The sequence below is a fragment of the Chiloscyllium plagiosum genome, unplaced genomic scaffold (genome assembly GCF_037043375.1).
Source record: "Chiloscyllium plagiosum isolate Xiang-an unplaced genomic scaffold, Cpla_swu_hap1 HiC_scaffold_35, whole genome shotgun sequence".
NCBI classification, from domain to species: Eukaryota; Metazoa; Chordata; class Chondrichthyes; order Orectolobiformes; family Hemiscylliidae; genus Chiloscyllium; species Chiloscyllium plagiosum.
The window spans coordinates 30,175,811-30,196,504 of record NW_028270173.1 but is presented as its reverse complement, the minus strand read 5'-3'; the positions used below and the strand labels follow the sequence as shown (position 1 = coordinate 30,196,504).

The 20,694-nt window shown below is 45.9% G+C and overlaps 1 long non-coding RNA gene across 1 annotated transcript; it reads left to right on the top strand.

The window, feature by feature from the left end:
* The first annotated feature begins 1,613 nt into the window (after positions 1-1,613).
* LOC122541167 (uncharacterized) lies at positions 1,614-20,463 on the top strand. The gene is made up of 3 exons (XR_006309537.2): positions 1,614-1,730; positions 11,515-12,004; positions 20,394-20,463. It is a non-coding gene; the product is annotated as an uncharacterized LOC122541167 (long non-coding RNA).
* Positions 20,464-20,694: the final 231 nt, after the last annotated feature.

Genomic DNA, 20,694 nt, shown 5'->3' with positions numbered 1-20,694 from the left:
ATAAGTGCCCTCTCTGGGCCATGCAACTAATTTTGCAAGAGTTGGCTGTTTAGATGGAGAGCATTCATGTTGCAAAGGGATCTGTGTAGTTTCACGGCTCTGATTTCATTCATGAATTCTCTCTCGCGCAGGCCTCTGGATGTTAACAACACGATCACAATTTCTGAATTTACTTTTTAAGAAAAGGCACTAATTCTGATTGTTCTTGTAATTTTGAATCACTACTTCATCTCTCTTTTAAATGGCCACTGGAAAAGGGCAGTTAGATGGTCGGTAAATATTTGTACACCTAGTTTACAGTTAATTTGAGGTCTTGAATTCACATGTTATAGCTGAACAAAAAAGGGATGTGCTGAAAATATTCTGCAAGTTGGGGAATGCCTCCTGTTACTAAATCAAGTCCAAAAAAATTATGACACTAAATTTTCTACCTAAACTCTTACATTTGTGTCTAATATGTCTGTTTATATGTGCGTCGATATGGGATATGGGCTTCACCAGTAATAAAGGGGTATTTGTTTCTCAACTCAAATTGTCCCTTGAACTGATCAATTCTTATGGCCATTTCAGTGTCATCCGTATTGCTGTAGGACTAGAGTCATATATAAGCCAGACTGGTAAGGATGGAAGATTTCCCTCCCTAAAGGGGCATTAGTAAACCAGGCGCATTTTCACTTTCATTAGCAATGGTTTCTGTTTATCTGGTTTCAGAAAAAAGAAGATTCAGCAGCTGTTTCTTTCTATATCCCACGGAGATTAGTTGCCGAAACTCTGCAAAACCAAGCATGCTTTCCTTAACACAGACCGACACCTCCCAGCTGATGTATTATTAAGCAGGACAGACTCAGTAGGCTGAGTGACCTTCATCTGCTCCTAGGTCTTTGCAGTGTTCAGAATGAGGTCAGCTGGATGGATCTCACAGAATATGAGTTCCCTGATTGGGTCTGTTAGCCTGGTCCAATCAGGAAGCCTTGGCTGACAGATATAGACAAGAGTGTCGATGTTCTGTTCATTCTCTGAGCATGCTCTGATCTAGCTGGGTCAGTCTCTTGTACTATGCACGTGTAAATAAAGCGTAACTTGGTAACGGAATACAGGCCTTCATTAAGTTATATCAATCTTAACCATCAATTTGGAGTTATTTTGAATCCAACGAGTTGAACATATTATGAAACAGCCTCAGGACTAGTGCGACTTGATCCTGCATGGCCTAGGCCAGAGGCAGGGCGCTCTGTGAGAGCTTTTCATTTTGCTCTCATCAGGATACTTTGCGAGAATACCAATTTACCAGAGGCAAAAGAGAACAAGAGAACCAATTTCTGCAAAGTACTTTTTTCGTCAAACGCGTATTTGAACTTTTGTAATCTTGCGATGCTGTACTTATAAATATGAGGCTTCAACTGCATGTCTTTTTTATTTAACAACAAGAACAGTAATCCCATCTTAGAACAAACACTGGTTTATAGGTTACGTGAATGATAATTTCTGTAAATATTGTGATCAACGCCTCTTTCGTAGCTAGTTATGTTGCACGTCAAGAGAAAGCACTGACCTTTCCTGACACGGGTTTTGCGTTTCCGACTGAAATTTGACGGAAGGAAGTGACTGGTGTAGCTCCTTCAGTCTAAATGATCTGCGCGGGCCACTGATCTGAAGCTGCAGTGCTTGTTAAATTGGATGGTTCTTTATTTCAGATGTCGCAAAGTTGAGGGAAACTCTTAAAAACACAGGTGAGACAATAATGTAACTGTGGAGGGATGGGCTGGGCAGTGACCTCTTCCCTGGGGGACGCTGGGGTGAACAGCACAGAGGGAGCAAGGAGGATTTGGGGTCATCCAGATGGTGGAGATATGGGTGTTCATCTTTACAGAGCATGGAAACAGACCCTTCAGCCCAACTTGCCCATGTTGACCAGATATTGAGTCTTAGAGATGTACGGCATGTAAACAAACCCATCAGTCCAACCCATCCATACCGACCAGATATCCTAAATTAATCTAGTCCCATTTGCCAGCATTTGGCCCATATCTCAGTGAACGCTTCCTATCCATGTACCCTTTCAGTTGCCTTTTAAAGGTTGTCATTATACCCGCCTACACCACTTCCTCTGCCAGCTCATTCCATACACATACCATGAAAAAGAAACATTTAAAAGGTCCCTTTTAAATTTTCCCCTCTCACTATAAACCTATTTCCTCCAGTTCTGGACTACCCCATCCGTTCTAGAGAAGAGACCATTATTTTACCCTGTCCATGTCCCTCATGATTTTATAAACCTCTATAAGGTTACTCCTTAGTCTCCGACGCTCCAGGGAAAACAGTCTCTCCCTCTCCCTATAGCTCAAACCCTCCAACCCTGGCAACACCCTTGTAAATCTTTTCTGAACCCTTTCAAGTTTAACTATATCTTTTTTTAATAGCAGAGAGACCAGAACTGAACACGATATTCGAAAATGGCCTAACCAATGTCCTGTACAGCTGCAACATGACCTCCCAATTCCTACACTCAATACTCTGACCAATAATGGAAAGCATACCAAACACCTTCTTCACGATAAGACCATAAGACATAGGAGCGGAAGTAAGGCCATTCGGCCCATCAAGTCCACTCCGCCATTCAATCATGGCTGATGGGCATTTCAACACCACTTACCCGCATTCTCCCCGTAGCCCTTAATTCCTTGTGACATCAAGAATTTATCAATTTCTGCCTTGAAGACATTTAGCGTCCCAGCCTCCACTGCACTCTGTGGCAATGAATTCCACAGGCCCACCACTCTCTGGCTGAAGAAATGTCTCCGCATTTCTGTTCTGAATTTACCCCCTCTAATTCTAAGGCTGTGTCCACGGGTCCTAGTCTCCTCGCCTAACGGAAACAATTTCCTAGCGTCCACCCTCTCCAAGCCATGTATTATCTTGTAAGTTTCTATTAGATCTCCCCTTAATCTTCTAAACTCCAATGAATACAATCCCAGGATCCTCAGCCGTTCCTCATATGTTAGACCTACCATTCCAGGGATCATCCATGTGAATCTCCGCTGGACATGCTCCAGTGCCAGTATGTCCTTCCTGAGGTGTGGGGACCAAAACTGGACACAGTATTCCAAATGGGGCCTAACCAGAGCTTTATAAAGTCTCAGTAGCACAACAGTGCTTTTATATTCCAACCCTCTTGAGATAATTGACAACATTGCATTCGCTTTCTTAATCACGGATTCAACCTGCATGTTTACCTTTAGAGAATCCTCAACTAGCACTCCCAGATCCCTCTGTACTTTGGCTTTACGAATTTTCTCACCGTTTAGAAAGTAATCCATGCTTCTATTCTTTTTTCCCGAAGTGCAAGACCTCGCATTTGCTCACATTGAATTCCATCAGCCATTTCCTGGACCACTCCTCCAAACTGTCTAGATCCTTCTGCAGCCTCCCCACTTCCTCAGTACTACCTGCCTGTCCACCTAACTTTGTATCATCGGCAAACTTCTCTAGAATGCCCTCAGTCTCTTCATCCTGATCATTAATATATAATGCGAACAGCTGCGGCCCCAACACTGAACCCTGCGGGACACCGCTTGTCACCGGCTGCCATTCCGAAAAAGAACCTTTTATCCCAACTCTCTGCCTTCTGTCAGACAGCCAATCCTCAATCCATACCAGTAGCTCACCTCGAACACCATGGGCCCTCACCTTGCTCAGCAGCCTCCCGTGTGGCACCTTATCAAAGGCCTTTTGGAAATCTAGATAGACCACATCCACTGGGTTTCCCCGGTCTAACCTACTTGTCACCTCTTCAAAGAACTCCAACAGGTTTGTCAGGCACGACCTCCCCTTACTAAATCCATGTTGACTTGTTCTAATCCGACCTTGCTCTTCCAAGAATTTAGAAACCTCATCCTTAATGATGGATTCTAGAATTTTACCAACAACCAAGGTTAGGCTAATTGGCCTATAATTTTCCATCTTTTGCCTTGATCTTTTCTTGAACAAGGGGGTTACAACAGCGATCTTCCAATCATCCGGGACTTTCCCTGACTCCAGTGACTTTTGAAAGATCTCAACCAATGCCTCCACTATTTCCTCAGCCACCTCCCTCAGAACTCTAGGATGTAACCCATCAGGGCTAGGAGATTTATCAATTTTAAGACCTTTTAGCTTTTCTAGCACTTTCTCTTTTGTAATGGCAACTATACTCAACTCAGCCCCCGACTCCCTTTAATTGTTGGGATATTACTCATGTCTTCCACTGTGAAGACTGACGCAAAGTACTTATTAAGTTTTCCTGCTATTTTCTTATCTCCCATCACTAGGCTTCCAGCATCAGTTTGAAGTGGCCCAATGTCTACTCTTGCCTGTTGTTTGTTTCTTATGTATTGAAAGAAACTTTTACTATCATTTCTAATATTACTGGCTAGCCTACCTTCATATTTGATCCTCTCCTTCCTTATTTCTCTCTTTGTTATCCTCTGTTTGTTTTTGTAGCCTTCCCAATCTTCTGATTTCCCAGTGCTCTTGGCCACTTTATAGGCTCTCTCTTTTTCTTTGATAGATTTCCTGATTTCCTTTGTCAGCCGCGGCTGTCTAATCCCTCCCCGGATAATCTTTCTCTTCTTGGGGATGAACCTCTGTACAGTGTACTCAATTTTACCCACAAACTCCTGCCATTTTTGCTCTACTGTCTTCCCTGCTAGGCTCTGCTTCCAGTCTATTTTCGTCAGTTCCTCGCTCATGCCCTCATAATTACCTTTATTCAACTGTAACACCATTGCATCCGATTTTGCCTTCTCTCTTTCAAACTGCAGACTGAACTCTACCATATTATGATCGCTGCTTCCTAAGTGTTCCCTTACTTTAAGATTTTTAATAAAATCTGGTTCATTACATAGCACTAGGTCCAAAATAGCCTGCTCCCTTGTGGGCTCCATGACAAGCTGTTCCAAAAAGCCATCCTGTAAGCATTCCATGAATTCCCTTTCTTTGGATCCACTGGCAACATTATTTACCAGTCCACCTGCACATTGAAGTCTCTCATGATCACTGTGACCTTGTCTTTCTGACATGCCTTCTCTATTTCCCGGTACATGTTGCGCCCCTGGTCCTGACCACTGCTAGGAGGTCTGTACATAACTCCCACTATGGTTTTTTTGCCTTTGTGGTTCCTCAATTCCACCCACACAGACTCCACATCATCCGACGCTATGTCATTCAGCACCATTGATTTAATTTTGTTCTTAACTAACAAGGCAACCCCGCCCCCTATCCTATCCTATCCTATCTACCTGCAACTTCACTTTCAAAGAACTGTGAATCTGCATTCCAAGGTCTCTTTGTTTAGCAACACTCCCTCGGACCTTAGCATTAAGTGTATAAGTTCTGCCCTGGTCTGCCTTTCCAAAATGCAGCACCTCACATTAATCTAAATTAAACTCCATCTGCCACTCCTCAGCCCATTGGTCCATCTGATCATTGTACTCTGAGGTAACCTTCTTCACTGTCCACTACACCTCCAATTCTGGTGTCATATGTAAACATACTAACTATACCTCCTATGCTCACATCCAAATCACTTTTATAATTGACAAATAGCAGTGGACCCAGCACCGATCCTTGTGGTACACCACTGATGACAGGCCTCCAGTCTTAAAAGCAACCCGCCACCTGCACCCTCTGTCTTCTACTTTGTAGCCAATTATTTTATCCGAATGGTTAGTTCTCCCTGTATTGCACATGATCTAACCTTGCTAGTCAGTCTACCATGGGGAACCTTGTCGAATGCCTTACTGAAGTCCATATAGATTGTGTCCACTGCTCTGCCCTCATCAATGCTCTGCATCACTTCTTCAAATAACTCAATCAAGTTTGTGAGACATGATTTCCCACACACAAAGCCATGTTGACTATCCCTAATCAGCCTTTGCCTTTCCAAATACATGTACATCCTGTCCCTCAGGATTCCCTCCAACAACTTGCCCACCACTGAGGTCAGGCTCACTGGTCTATAGTTCCCTGGCTTCTCTTTACCACCCTCCTTAAACAGTGGCACCACATTTGCCAACCTCCAGTCTTCCGGCACCTCACCTGTGACTATCGATGATACAAATATCTCAGCAAGGGGCCCAGCAATCACTTCCTTAGCTTCACACAGAGTTCTGGGGTACACCTGATCAGGTCCTGGGGATTTATCCACTTTTATGCGTTTTAATATGCCCAGCACCTCCTCCACTGTAATATGGATGCTTTTCAAGTTACCGCTATTTATTTTCCCAAGTTCTCTCACATCCATATCCTTCTCCACACTAAACACTGATACAAAATAGTCATTTAGTATCTGCTGCAGTTCTACACGTAGACTGCCTTGTTGAACCTTCAGGGGCCCTATTCTCTCCCTAGTTACCCTTTGGTCCTTAATATATTTGTAGAAACCTCTTGAATTCTCCATTAACTCTGTTTACCAAAGCTATCCCATGTCCCCTTCCTGCCCGCCTGATTATCCTTTTATGTACGCTCCTACTGCCTTTACACTCTTCCAAGGACTCACTCGATGTCTTATCCTGACATATGCTCCCTTCTTTTTCCTGAGCAGAGCCTCAATTTCTCTGGTCATCCAGCATTCTCTACGCCTACTAGCCTTGGCCTTAACCTGGGTCCCTCGCTGTTTTGTCAGAGGTTTGATCAGTAGGTTCGCAGATGACACAAAACTGGTGACGTAGTAAACAGCAAAGATCAAGCCTAGATGGGCTGGTCAGATAGAATTTAAACTCAAAAAGTGCAAGGTGATGTAACTTGGCACGACTAACAGGGCAAGGGAGTACACATAGATTAGCAGGACCCTAGGAGATACAGAGGAATCAGAGGTACCTGGGTGTGTGTGTGTGTCCATAGATCCTTAAAGGCAGCAGGATAATTGGTGAGGAAACCATGTGGGATGCTTGCCTTTATCAATGGAGGCACGCAATACAACAGCAAGGAGATGGAACAGTATATAATATTCGTTCACCCACAGCTCGAGTACTGTGTGCAATTCTGGTTGCACTCAAGAGGGTGCAGAGGAGCTTCACCAGGATGTTGCCTGGGCTGAAGTGATCCGGTAATGAGGAGAGATGAGATAGGGGCTGGGGTTGTTTTTCCTGAGTGCAGAGAAGGCTGAAGAAGGAGACCTGCATGTTCTGAGAGGCGGAGACAAGGAAGATGGTGAGAAATCCCTTAATAGAGGGTTCAATGACCAGCAGGGCAAAACCTCCAAGATAAGGAGCAGGAAGCATAGAGGGGATTTGACGAAAATATTTTCCACCCAGTGGGTTGTGGGTATCTGGAACTCATTGCCTGGAAGGATAGTAAGGTCTTGAAAGACTATTTAAGTCAACATTCTGGTCAAAGAAACAGGGGCAGGAATTAAACAATCAACGGCAGAGCCTTGGGTAGGGTTGTAGAGCAAAGGGACCGAGGGGATTCAGGTACATAATTCTTTGAAGTTTGCATCACCCGCAGACACGGAGGTTAAGGAGGCATTTAGCACACGCCTATATTGCTCATACCTTTGAGTATAGGAGTTGGGAGGACATGCTGAGGTTGTACAGGACATTGGTGAGGCCTCTTCTGGAATTATATATACTATGGAGCTCTGATTGCCCAGTTATAGGAAGGATATTATTAAACTAGAGAGGTTTCAGAAGAGATTTATCATAACGTTGCCGGGTATGGAAGGCTTGAGTTATAAAGTAAGGCTGGGACTTTTGTCACTGGAGTGTAAGGGGTTGAGGGGTGACCTGATAGAGGTTTATAAAATTATGAGGGTTATAGATAGAGTTAACAGTGGGTGTCTTTTCCCAAGGATGGGGGATTTCAAGACCAACTGGCACATTCTTAAGGTGAGAGAAGAGATTTAAAAAGGCATGAGGAGTAAATGTTTTACACAGAGGGTGGTCTGCATGTGGAATGAACTTCCTGAGGAAGTGATAGATGCAGGTACAGTTACGATGTTTAAAAGATACTTAGGTAAGTGCATGAATAAGAAATGTTTGGAGGGATATGGGCCAGGAGCAGGCAAGTGGGACTAGTTTAGTTTGGGATAATGGTCAGTTGGACTGAAAGGTCTGTTTCCATGCTCTATGACTCCAAGTGCTGGATAATGAGATTTGAATACATGGATGTTTGATGAATGGTGTGGACAAGATGGGCCAAAGGGGTCCTTTCCATGCTGTAAAATTTCTATAACTTTGTGAAACTCAGCAGAGAGATAAACAGTTAGCGTGGCCATTTTAGAACTTTGTCCATCTGGAGTTACATGTAGGTTAAGGGTAACAGGTTTCTTTCCCCTGAGGGATGTCAGTGAACCAGATTTGATTTTTTTTTAACAATTGACATCAGGGGTAGTTTTTATCCCAGATTTAAAAGGAAAATTCACATTTGAACTATGGTGGGATTTGCACTCACGTTTCCCAGAACATTAGCCTGGGGGTATCTGGATGATGGGTGCAGTGATAATCTCAATACCTCCTCATTAAGTGGATCAAACAGTAGAGCAAACTTGGGGTTTAATGTTGCTCCTAAGTTTCTAATTATGGATTCTCTTCCAGTTTATGCTTTTGTGTTGAAGTAGTGCTCCACAAATCTGGACGACATAAGTTTCAGTATGATGCTTAATTATCGGACAGCCAAGGAGAGATCCTCAGTGACACCAAAGGAGTCGTGCAGCCTACTTCTCAACGGATCTCTGCTCTACACACAGAAGGCAGAATATTTTATAGGAATAATAGAGGTTGACATGTCACATGGTTGATCGCCGTGACATTGTTTAAGATGGATAATTACAATTTCATAATGCTCGATGATTGCCAATTTTCTGAGATAATTAGCAAATGGTTTACAGGGACTGGTTATCATATTCTTCATAATCACATGTTGATGGGTAGATATTTAGACAGAAGGACTTTGCTTTGTTCTCATTGTTGGATTCACACGCCCATGTTAATATGTAGGGGAAACGTGGTCATGAAACAGGAGGCAGTTTATCAGGTTTATGACCAAGGCTATCAGTCTTGTCCAGAGAGGACAATCACCTTTGCCTGAGGCTGCAAGTGAAATCCATATGTGTGGCTCCATGGGATTCTGTTCTCCGGGAGTCAGCCAGCCCCCACCCCCTGCTGTGATGTCCCATCTCATTCTGTAAGAGGACAGGCATGCAATAGATACTGCAGTGAGTCCTTTCAGCAGTGGAATGTTTAACCCTTGAGATCCCAATATGTCATGATAAAGAAATTAAAATGGAACTTATTCTTTTATGGCTTTTTAACTTCCTCAGAAGCAAAGCTGAGAGAAAAAGAGAAAGGTAAAACTCACTATTCTGTCAGATCCTAAGTTTCTACAGATGACAGGCATTGCTCATGAGTGGTGCCCGGTAGTGCATTTTCAGACACTTTACATTTTGGGGATTTCGATCATATTCCCCAAGTACAATCATTGTCCCCAGTGTGTTACACTATGGGAAACTGATTGCACAGGGATATCCTGGGATTTGTGCCCTTTAGAGGAATGAGCAAGTGATTTAAGTGGAAAATCGCCAAGATTTTAGAGGTCTTGACAGTGCAGGGTGTGGGTCTGTAGTCTCAGGCTGAGGGCGTAATCATTACCTGACAAAGGTGAGGAAGAATTTAATCAGTCGGAGGGATGTGGATCTCAGGAATTCTCTAACCAAGACAGATGTAGAAACTCACTCCCTGAAAGTATTGAAAATGAATACCAAAGGATTATTGGAATCTATGGAATCAAGACGCATGAGGAAGTTGAGGCGGAGGGTTGATGGTTGAGTTGAATCCCCACAGTGTGGAAATAGGCCTTTTGGCCCAAAAACTCCACATCAACCCTCCGAAGAGTAGCCCACTCAGACCCATTCCCCTAACCTTATACTCTACATTTACCCCTGACTAATGCACCTAACCTACACGTCCCTGGGCTAACTTAGCATGGCCAATCCACCCTGACCTGCACACCTTTGGACTGTGGGAGGAAGCCGGAGCACTATGGAGGAAACCCACGGAGACACAGGGAGAATGTGCAAACGCCACACAGACAGTGGCCTGAGGCTGGCATCGAGCCTGGATCCCTGGCGCCATGCGACAGCAGTGCTAACCACTGAGCCACCATACTGCCCCAAACATCTATTATTAGTCATGAACTTATTAAACAGCAAGCATGAGGGACTACATAACCTACACCTGTACCTATTTCTCATGACCTTAGATCAGAAACACATCAACTGTCTTTGCAGTCTATACACAGCCTTCATTGGGAACACTGATTGGGATCCCAGAGCTTGCATTCGTCCATTTTGACACGCCAGTGTAGAATAGGTGAAATGGTTGGTGATAAAGTGCAAGAGAACAGTGCAAGAAATTTGATATGACAACTTTAGGGAGAATTTTAACCTAACTGAATGGACAGGAATCCATGGGAATGGGTAAAAGGCTAATGTTACACCCTTGCCTGATATTAATCGTCAATGACTTTGATGGAGGATAGATGGAGTGAGGTGCTGGGAGGAGATAAAACACATAGGAGGGTAAAGCCAGCATTGTCATAGAGTGGATTAAAATTGCTCCCCCCCCAAAGGTTAATAGTTAACTGTTATTTAGTGCAACTATCAATCTGTACTGTGTGTATTTATTATCTTTACCCCTCTTCCTTCATTGCAGAATGCAGCATGTCAAATAAAGAACTTAATGATCTAAGTAAGGCCAAATGAAAACATGAAAAAATGTCTCTCTTTGCTATTACAACATATGCTTGCTCCTCCGATTAGACCGAAAAGAAGCTTCCAGTTTTATCAGGTCTTATTTATGCCTGCATTTCCAAATTGCAATCTCATCCCCTTTAACTTTCTAGCAGTGAATCAGTCGCCTTCACTGAGTTATAAACCCCGATTTCCCGATCTACTTTTTGGAATTTAACCTTGGTGTGGGGGAGGGGGCAAGAAAACACCCCACAACGATCCAGTCTAAAATAAGTGGCCGTGCAATTTAATTTGCATTTCAAGAGAACCTGGTTAAAGTTTAAAAAAAAAAGGAAATCAAGCCGTTTAAAGAAGGTGTTAAGGGTAATTTACCTTGTGTGGCAATGCACCAGGTCCTGAGAACTTGTCCAAAGCCAGATGACCTGATAATTTCTCCATTGGTGTTGTGGGAGCTTGCGGTGTGTAAATTGGCTGGCGGGTTCCCTACATCCTCGGGTCAAGACAGGCCACAGACAAACGCAATTTGTTTTTGTAATGTGCACTTTTGCTCCTTGCTTTTCTTTTGTGAAGAAACGTCCTTAACAATCTTCCTTTATTGTCCTTTATCTCTGCTGGAAACCAGAGAATGATCTGAAGGAAGGTAGGGATGGAGAGTTTCTCCGTTTTCTCAATTAAAAGCTAACCACAGCAGCCTTGATTATACGCCTGGCAGTGCTTTGACACCTATGCACTGAACAGTGTGAAACGTAGACATCATTAACAACTGGGTATTGCCTCCTCTTTTTCAGAACTTGAGAAGATCCGCAAGAACTTTGGTAAAGAACTTTGCAGAATCATAGACTCCTTCAGTGTGGAAGCAGACCATTCAGCCCACTCTGAACCTCCCTATCCCTTTACATCCCAAGGCTTGCCCACCTAGCCTGCACATCCCTGGACATTAGGGGCAATATCCCACGGCCAATCCATCTAACCCGCACATCTTTGGACTGTGGGTGGAAACCGGAGCACCCAGAGGAAACCCACGCAGGCACGGGGAGAACGTACAATCTCCACACAGGGCCGCCCGAGGGTGGAATCGAACCCGGGTCCCTGGCACTGACCACTGAGCCACCAGGCCTGCAATTCAAGTCAAACTTGGCTTAAAATCGGAAAAGCACTGGGATTCAAAGGAAATTAGTTCCTGCTAAGTCAGTAAAAGCTTCATCAATTAGACATGGATTGATGGTTTCTTTTTTTTCTTTCTGACTTCAACAGTGGATACGTGCCAAAAGATGGAAGGTAAGATGACCACAAAAATGGGCGAGTTGTTCGAGTCCCGAGAGCGGCAAGGGGTCAGAAGGTCATTAGTTACACAGGAGTCCTTTTCAATTTGACATTTCCACTGGTGACATGTACATTTATATCACACATCAGACATACTCTTATATATGTGTGGCCCCAGGAGTTGCCAGCATCTCAGGAGTATAATGATGGTGAGTTCCCTCATGTCCAAATCTTCTCTGTTCAGACAAGCTTGGTGAAAATCGTCCCTCCAAATAACCCTGGCTGCTTGCTGGCGGTTGCTTGTGTGGCTTTGACGTGCATCAGACGGCTGGAGTGTTAAAATTATTGAAGCGTTGGGGTGGTTAGAGAGCTCAGGGTCGAAGAGTTGTGACGCTGGAAAAGCACAGCATCCGAGGAGCAGGAGAATCAATGTTTCGGGCAAAAGCCCTTCATCAGGAATCATGCCCAAAACGTCGATTCTCCTGCTCCTCAGATGCTGCCTGACTTGCTGTGCTTTTCCAGTACCACACTCTCGACTCTGATCTCCAGCATGCGCAGCCCTCACTTTTTCTGTGTTTAGAGAGGTGTCAAGCCGTTCCTGCAATCGGTTGTCGGCCCCGTGCACTTAAACCAACATCCTTCTTCATTGTGCTCCTTACAGCTCTCCAGGACATCTACGTCAAGTTTGGTAGGCCTCAATTCTGATTGCGATCTTTCAAAAATACGCGATGTAGGAGGAGGTGGGCAGGGGGTGGGAGGGATGGTGGGGATGGTGACCAGAGAGGAAGGGGGGTGTGGGAAGACATGAGGGAAAGGATAATGGCGGAGGGGACAGGCGATGGGGAATGGCGACGCATAAGGGCAACACTGCGTCTGGTGGTGAGCTGGAGATCACTCAGGGATGCTGAGTTGCCATGGCCATTTTTAAGTCCTTTTTCCTTATTTCAAAAATATACCTTTATTCATAAAAATATCTTTGCGTATGTACAAACACACTTCAGTTCTGTATAGTTGCATATCAAGGAAACAACCAAACATTGGAGTTTGACGCAATCCAAACAAACCAAAGGCATTCCTTAGACATTCAAGACTACATATATTTGAGACACCGGGAGGGTCCATTAACTAAACGGACACCCATTTACCTTCAGCAGGAAGGCCTCAGACGGTGGTCTTTCCCCACCGCGCCTTGGCAGCAGCCGCCCCAAGCTTCAGTACATCCCTCAGCGCGTAGTCCTGGACCTTGAAGTGGAATAATTGCAACACTTGGTCAGAGTCAACTCCTTGCTCTGGAAATCCGCCAAGTTTCAGACAGACCAAAGAGCGTCTTTCACTGAGCTGACGATCCTCCAGGCGCAGTCAATGTTTGTCTCGGAGTGTGTCCCGGGGAACAGCTCTTAGAGCCTTGTTCTGTGTCCATGTTGTAGGTAGGCCTGGAGCCTGTGGGCACTGATAGTCGAGGCTCTACACAGCAGGTGGGCTGAACAGGGACCTCTCACACTGTGAGGATTTACAAATTGATGCTCAGCTTGTTTGAGCCGCATTATGAATGTACCTTCCTGGACTGTCAAACCTGGAACCTGGAACTTCTAACTCAGAGGCAGGGACCAAGCCCTCTCTGTATCAACTATACATCAGAGTCCTTCAGTATCATGGAGAAAACAGGGCAGGGTGGAAACGGAAAACGTCCTACGGGAATCCCCACAGGATCACTGTGACCCTCCACCCCACTGAAGTGAAAAAGATTTGGTTGGGAGGAGGGAGGGGTGGCCTGACCAGCACTGTTCCTCCCTGATCCAATTGGTTTCCTGGGACCTGCCGTCGCAAAAGTAAGTTGTAACTGAACCCACCCGACGTTCTGAGTGCAGACTAACTCGAACCCAGCACCTCTGACTCCGAGATGGAGAGTGTCCACTGTACATCAGCGAGCCGGGGATCAGACAGCGGGGAGTTCAGGGCAGGACAGGGCAGTCTTGATTTAACAGTGCAGAATGTTGCACAAGACCAGCCCTTGGGACTGGGCTTCATAAGCGGTTGGCTGAGATGCGTTTTTTTTTTACACTCGTCTTGTCCTTTGGGTTTGCTGAAATCTCCCCAGAAAATAAAAAATCAAACCGGGGTGGGTGGGGGGCAGTCACAATTTAAAAAAAATACTATTTCACAGGACACGTCCACATTTTTCCGACTTCTAAAAGCAAGGTCAGTGGGTCCGAGCCTGGGTCAGCGCACAATTGACAGGGAGCGTTGTCATTTCATAGAATGCACAGTGTGGAAACAGGCCCTTCGGCCCAACACGTCCACACTGACCCTCTGAAGAGTAACCCATCCAGACCCATTCTCTTTCCCCATTACTCTGCATTTACCCTCAACTAATGCATCTAACCGATACATCCCTGAACACTACGGAGCAATTTAGCAGAGCCAATTCACCTAACCTGCTCATGTTTTGATTGTGGGAGGAGACCCACGCAGACAAGGGGAAAATGTGCAAACTCCACACATACAGTCGTCCGAGCTTGGAATCAAACCCAGGTCCCTGGTGCTGTGAGGCAGCAGTGCTAACCACTGAGCTACCGTGCCACTCTAATTTGTCACCTTATCTCATTCCTCACTTGAACTGGGCAGCTTCCCATGCCACTTCGGAGGGCAGTCTTAGAGTCAAGCATGCTGCTGGGCCTGGAGTCACGCATAGGCAAGTTGAGGCCAGGACCCCGAAGGACAGGGAGGGAGCAGATGAGTTGTGGCAATAACCGATGATGGTCTCACAGTCCTCGCTACTGAGACGAGCTCTCAGTTCTAGATTTTGTGCAATGTTGCCGTGGGATTTGTATCTGTGAACCCAGGCTGTTTGCTTGTTTTGAAAGTTAGGCCAATACACTGTGGAGTTGAGAAGAACGAGTGGAGATCTAATTGGGATGCTGAAGGCGATTGATAAAGTGGACATAAAGAGGATGTTTCTCTGTGTGGAGGGATTAAAATAGAGATGAGGAGGAATCACTTCCCTCAAAGGGTGGTGAATCCATGGAATTCACTCCCCCAGAGTGGGATAGATGCTGGGACATTGAGTAAATTTACGGAGGAGACGGGCTGATTTTTAATTAGCAAAGAGGGTGAAAGGTTACAAAGAGCAGCATGGTGGCACTGCTGCCTCACAGCGCCAGAAACCCGGGTTCAATTCCCGCCTCAGGCGACTCTCTGTGCGGAGTTTGCACGTTCTCCCAGTGTCTGCGTGGGTTTCCTCCGGGTGCTCCGGTTTCCTCCCACAGTCCAAAAATGTTCAGGTCAGGTGAATTGGCCATGTAGTGTTAGGCCTGTAGTGTTAGGTGAAGAGGTAAATGTCGGGGGATGGGTTGCGGGTCGGGGTGGACTTGTTGGGCCAAAGGGCCTATTTCCGCACTGTGAGTAATCTAATCTTATAAAGAGCGCCAGGATACTGGAGTTGAGGCCGAGCTGAGATCAGCCAATGATGTAATAAATGGGTCAGAGCAGGCTTGAGGGGCCGAATGGCCTACTCCTGTTCCTAGTTCTTACATTCTGGGTCTCTGGCTCACTAGTCCAGTGGCTATTACCACTACACTGCCATTTCTCTGTGCCTTGATTATTAATGATAAAAGTTCAGCACATTCAGAGTGATATATTCTTACCTGTTTTTTTTTAAACAGCAAAAAAACTCCATTCATCAATTTAAGGTAAAAGCAGTCTTTGCACTATTTACATACATCCCTCCTCCCGAGAAAATTCCAAACTCGGGGCCATCCTTCCCCCAGCTCGTCCAAACCAGATCCGAAGTGGGAACGTACACCGACGAGTGCACAGTGTTCAGGCCAATTTACAACTCCTCGGGTACTGTAAGTGGGGAGGTGATAGCCAAGTGATACTAATCCATCAGCTCAGCTAATGTCCCGGGGACCAGGGTTCAAATCCTGCCTCGGCAGATGGGGGAGTTTGAATTCAATGAAGAATCTGGAATTGAAGAGAGTCTAATGATGACCATGAATCCATTGTTGGAAAAACCCATCCGGATTCATCCTGATGCCCTTTAGCGCCAGGGACCCAGGTGCAATATGGTTGACTCTTAACTTTCCTCTGAAATGGCAACCCATTCAGATGGGCAATAAGTGCTGACCAGCCAGCGATCCTGTGATCCCACAAGTGAACATTTAAAAAAAAGTACCAAAGTTATTCTTGCAGAAAGACCTGTACAATAGTAAGGGTTGGGCAAAATGAGACAGATTTTGAGGATCCAGCTTCCTTGGTGCAATACTTAACCTTGGCATTTAATAGCATTACCATGACAAAACCCCCACCACTATCATACCATTAAGAGTACAAAGAAATAGTAGCAAGATTAACCCCGTCTGAGTATTCAATAAAATCATGGTTGGTCTGAAGGTTCCCTTTTCTCCTGCCTGTTCCCCCCATAACCCAAAATTCCCCAGTCGATTCAAAATCTGTGTAACGTAGCCCTGGATATACTCGGCATCTCATGTTTCAATATGGTTTTAAAAAACTTAATTCTGGGAGTCTGAGTACCATTGGCTCGGCCAGAATGTGCCACCCATGCTAATTGTCCTGAGGGCAGTTGAGAGTCGCTCGCACTGCTGAGAGTAACGTGCAGGCCGGACCAGGTGAACATGGCAGATTTCCCTCCCTAAAGGACATTACGGAACCAACATGCGGTTTTAAAAAGCAACCGACAGTCATCATTAGGGCTAGCGTTTTACTCCAGATTTTTATTGAATTCCAACTTCACCATCTGCTGCTGCTGTGGTTCTGTTTGCCGAGCTGGAAGTTTTTGTTGCAAACGTTTCGTCCCCTGGCTAGGCGACATCATCAGTGCTTGGGAGCCTCCTGCGAAGCGCTTCTTTGATGTTTCCTCCGGTGTTTATAGTGGTCTGTCCCTGCCGCTTCCGGTTGTCAGTTTCAGCTGTCCGCTGTAGTGGTTGGTATATTGGGTCCAGGTCGATGTGTTTGTTGATGGAGTTTGTGGATGAATGCCATGCTTCTAGGAATTCCCTGGCTGTTCTCTGTCTGGCTTGCCCTATGATAGTAGTGTTGTCCCAGTCGAATTCATGTTGCTTGTTGTCTGCGTGTGTGGCTACTAAGGATAGCTGGTTGTGTCGTTTCGTGGCTAGTTGATGTTCATGTATGCGGATTGTTAGCTGTCTTCCTGTTTGTCCTATGTAGTGTTAAGTGCAGTCCTTGCATGGTATTTTGTACACTACATTCGTCTTGCTCATGTTGGGTATCGGGTCCTTCGTTCTGGTGAGTTGTTGTCTGAGCGTGGCTGTTGGTTTGTGTGCCGTTATGAGTCCTAGGGGTCGCAGTAGTCTGGCTGTCAGTTCTGAGATGCTCCTGATGTATGGTAGTGTGGCTAGTCCTTTTGGTTGTGGTATGTCCTCGTTCCGTGGTCTTTCTCTTAGGCATCTGTTGCGCGGGTAACTGTTTTTGGCGAATACCTTGTATAGGTGTTCCTCTTCTTTTTGCAGTTCTGGTGTACTGCAGTGTGTTGTGGCCCTTTTGAATAGTGTCCTGATGCAGCTTCGTTTGTGTGTGTTGGGGTGGTGGGAGTCGAACCCATGTCTCACAGAGAAAGCTAGCCCTAATGATGACTGTCCGTTGCTTTTAAAAAAAAAACCCACCTTGGTTCCTGATGAAGGGCTTATGCCCGAAACGACGATTCCCCTGCTCCTCGGATGCTGCCTGACCTGCTGTGCTTTTCCAGCGCCACACTCGAGACTCTGATCTCCGGTGTCTGCAATCCTCGCTTTCTCCTGACAGAGTATCAGCCTGGGATTCCGGACCACTGTGTATATCACCACTGTACTACTTCCCACAACTCCAACAAAGCATAAACCAACCTGCTCAGTCTCACAATAGCAACTGAGCATGTGCTAGACCATAACGTTATCCGATCAGATTGAAGTGGGACTCAACAGTGCAGGGCTTCAAGCATGTCCTCTCTTACCATCCCTTGTTTAAAGACTCACCGAGTCCTACAGCAGGGAAACAGATCCTTCACTCCAAACAGTCCATGTTGAACTGAACCAAACTAGTCCCACCTGCCTGATCCTGGCCTACATCCCTCCAAATATTTCTCATTCATGCACTTATCCAAGTGTCTTTTAAATGTTGTAGCTGTGCCCGCATCCACCACTTCCTCAGGAAGTTCATTTCATGTGTGAACCATCCTCTGTATAAAAAACGTGTCGTTTTTACATCTGTCTCCTCTCATCTGAAAAATATGCCCTCTAGTTTTGAACTCCCCCACCCTTAGGGAAAAAGATCTTTGCTATTCACCCTATCCATGCCCCTCATGATTTTATAAACCTCTATAAGGCCACCCCTCAACCTCCTCCGCTCTAACGTGCCATCCTACCCAGCTTCTCCTTATAGCTCACACCCTCCCGTCCTGGTAACTGCCTGGTCAATCTTTTCTGAACCCTCACCAATTTAATAATGTCCTTCCTATAACAGGGCAACCAGAACTGTACACAGCACTCCAAAAGTGACCTCACCAACATCCTGCACATGAGATCCCAACTCCTATACTCAGTGGTCTGAGCAATGAAGGCAAGGGTGCTAAATGCCTTCTTGATTCCTGATGAAGAGCTTATGCTCAAAACGTCGACTCTCCTGCTCCTCGGATGCTCCCTGACCGGCTGTGCTTTACCAGCACCACTCTAATCTTGGCTCTGCCGCCTTAACCACCCTGTCTACCTGTGACGCAACTTTCAAAGAACTATGTACTTGAACACTAGGTGTCTCTGTTCGACAACACTCCCCATGGCCCGCACATTATGTATATACGTCCTGCCCTTGTTTGTTTTATCCAAAAGCAATACTTTGCATTTATCCAAATGAAACTCCATGTGACTCCTCAGCCCATTGACCCAATTGATCAACATCCCTTTGTAACCTTAGCTAACCTTCATCACTGTCCGTTCGCTAAACTTACTAAACTGGCTTCCTAAATTCTCATCGAGATTGTTTATATAAATGACAGGCAACAGTTGCGTGACCTGTGTACAAACTGACCCGGATTTCTGTCCATTTCATTGTCTTCTGCTCTTTGACTTTCCCTACCAAAGTAGACAACCTTAGACCTCCTCAGACCCGTAGCCCTACCTGACAATGTTACGCCTGCTCATGCAACCCCTCCCTATCTCTTTGCCAGCTGCTTTGGTCTGAATCTTGCCAGGATTTAGCGACAGGTCAATTTCGGCGAGGGCTGTGGAGAGGGTTTTTTCTCTCTCTGCAAGGCCCTTGACGCTATCTTCCCAAATGTTATTCAGGCACCACACTCCCTACTGCACACGGCTCGTTGTACTCACCCACTCACCCATTGGGTGGACACAACTCACCATTGGACACAAGACAATCTTTGAAGCCCCGACTGTTCGGACTGGCAGACAATGGGCGGCACGGTGACACAGTGGTTAGCACTGCTGCCTCACAGCGCCAGAGACCCGGGTTCAATTCCCGCCTCAGGCGACTCTCTGTGTAGAGTTTGCACGTTCTCCCCGGGTCTGCGTGGGTGTGCTCCGGGTGTTCCGGTTTCCTCCCACAATCTAAAGATGTGCAGGTTAGGTGGATTGGCCATGCTGAATTGCCCATAGTGTTAGGTGAAGGGGTAAATGTAGGGGATTGGGTCTGGGTGGGTTGCGCTTCGGCGGGTCGGTGTGGATTTGTTGGGCCGAAGGGCCTGTTTCCACACTGTAAAGTAATCTAATCTAATACAATCCGTGTCCAAAACGCCCCGGACTTACTGATGTGTGTTTGGATTTCCAGAGGGCACTTGATAAGGTGCCACTCCAAAGGTCGTTGTGCAGGGTAAGTGCTCATGGTGCTGGGGGTGATATGTCAGAACAAACCGAAATCTGGCCCTCACTAACATGAAACAGAGGGCACGGTGAATCTTAACTCGTGGGGTGCAACAGGGATCAGTGTTGGGGCTTCGCAGAGTGTTACAAGTGTCTTGGACTTTCTAGAATTATCCCAGATTTCTCCGCTGTCCCTCAGCCCAGGCGTGGGTTTCCTGGGTGGGCGTTTGCCCTGGATTCCTGTCCTCTTTGTTGCTGCCCGATGTGCCTGTGTATCTGGCAATGCTGTGGTGCAGTCCAGGGGCCGACATAGCATGGGCATAGTCACAAGGGAGCAGCAGCAACTGCGGCTGTACCACTCTCCTCCCCAATCCAGGGATGGTCTCCTGTCAGGTTTATCTGGGCCACAGTGAGGTCCTGGGCTAAAGGAACCCTGTGGAAGCTCGTCATGAACAGAATGTCACTGCGGGAGTTTTACTGGCATCGCATCCATGCCCATACGTGGAAACCAACCATGCCTTTCGAGAAAACCTTCTTTACTAAATCCAGCTTCAATCCATATACCCTCTTGCTTTTTTCAGATACTGAAATCGGAACACTGGAATAAAGAGCGGACCAGGAATGCCTTAAAGAACAATGGTTTATATGCTATTAATAAACGGAAAATAAAATTTCTACAGCCTCCAATTCCTTTGCAATTGCAAGTAGCCGAGGACTACAGGCAACTACAATGGGGCAGATAGCAGTATATTCCCCACACTGTTAAATGAGGGGAGGCTATAACGGTGTGATGTTAGGGCAGGAGAGAGACAGAGAGGTTCACCCAGCCATTACGCGTCCTGCCTGATTTGTATCTCACACAAAGAACTAGCAATCCGCCCC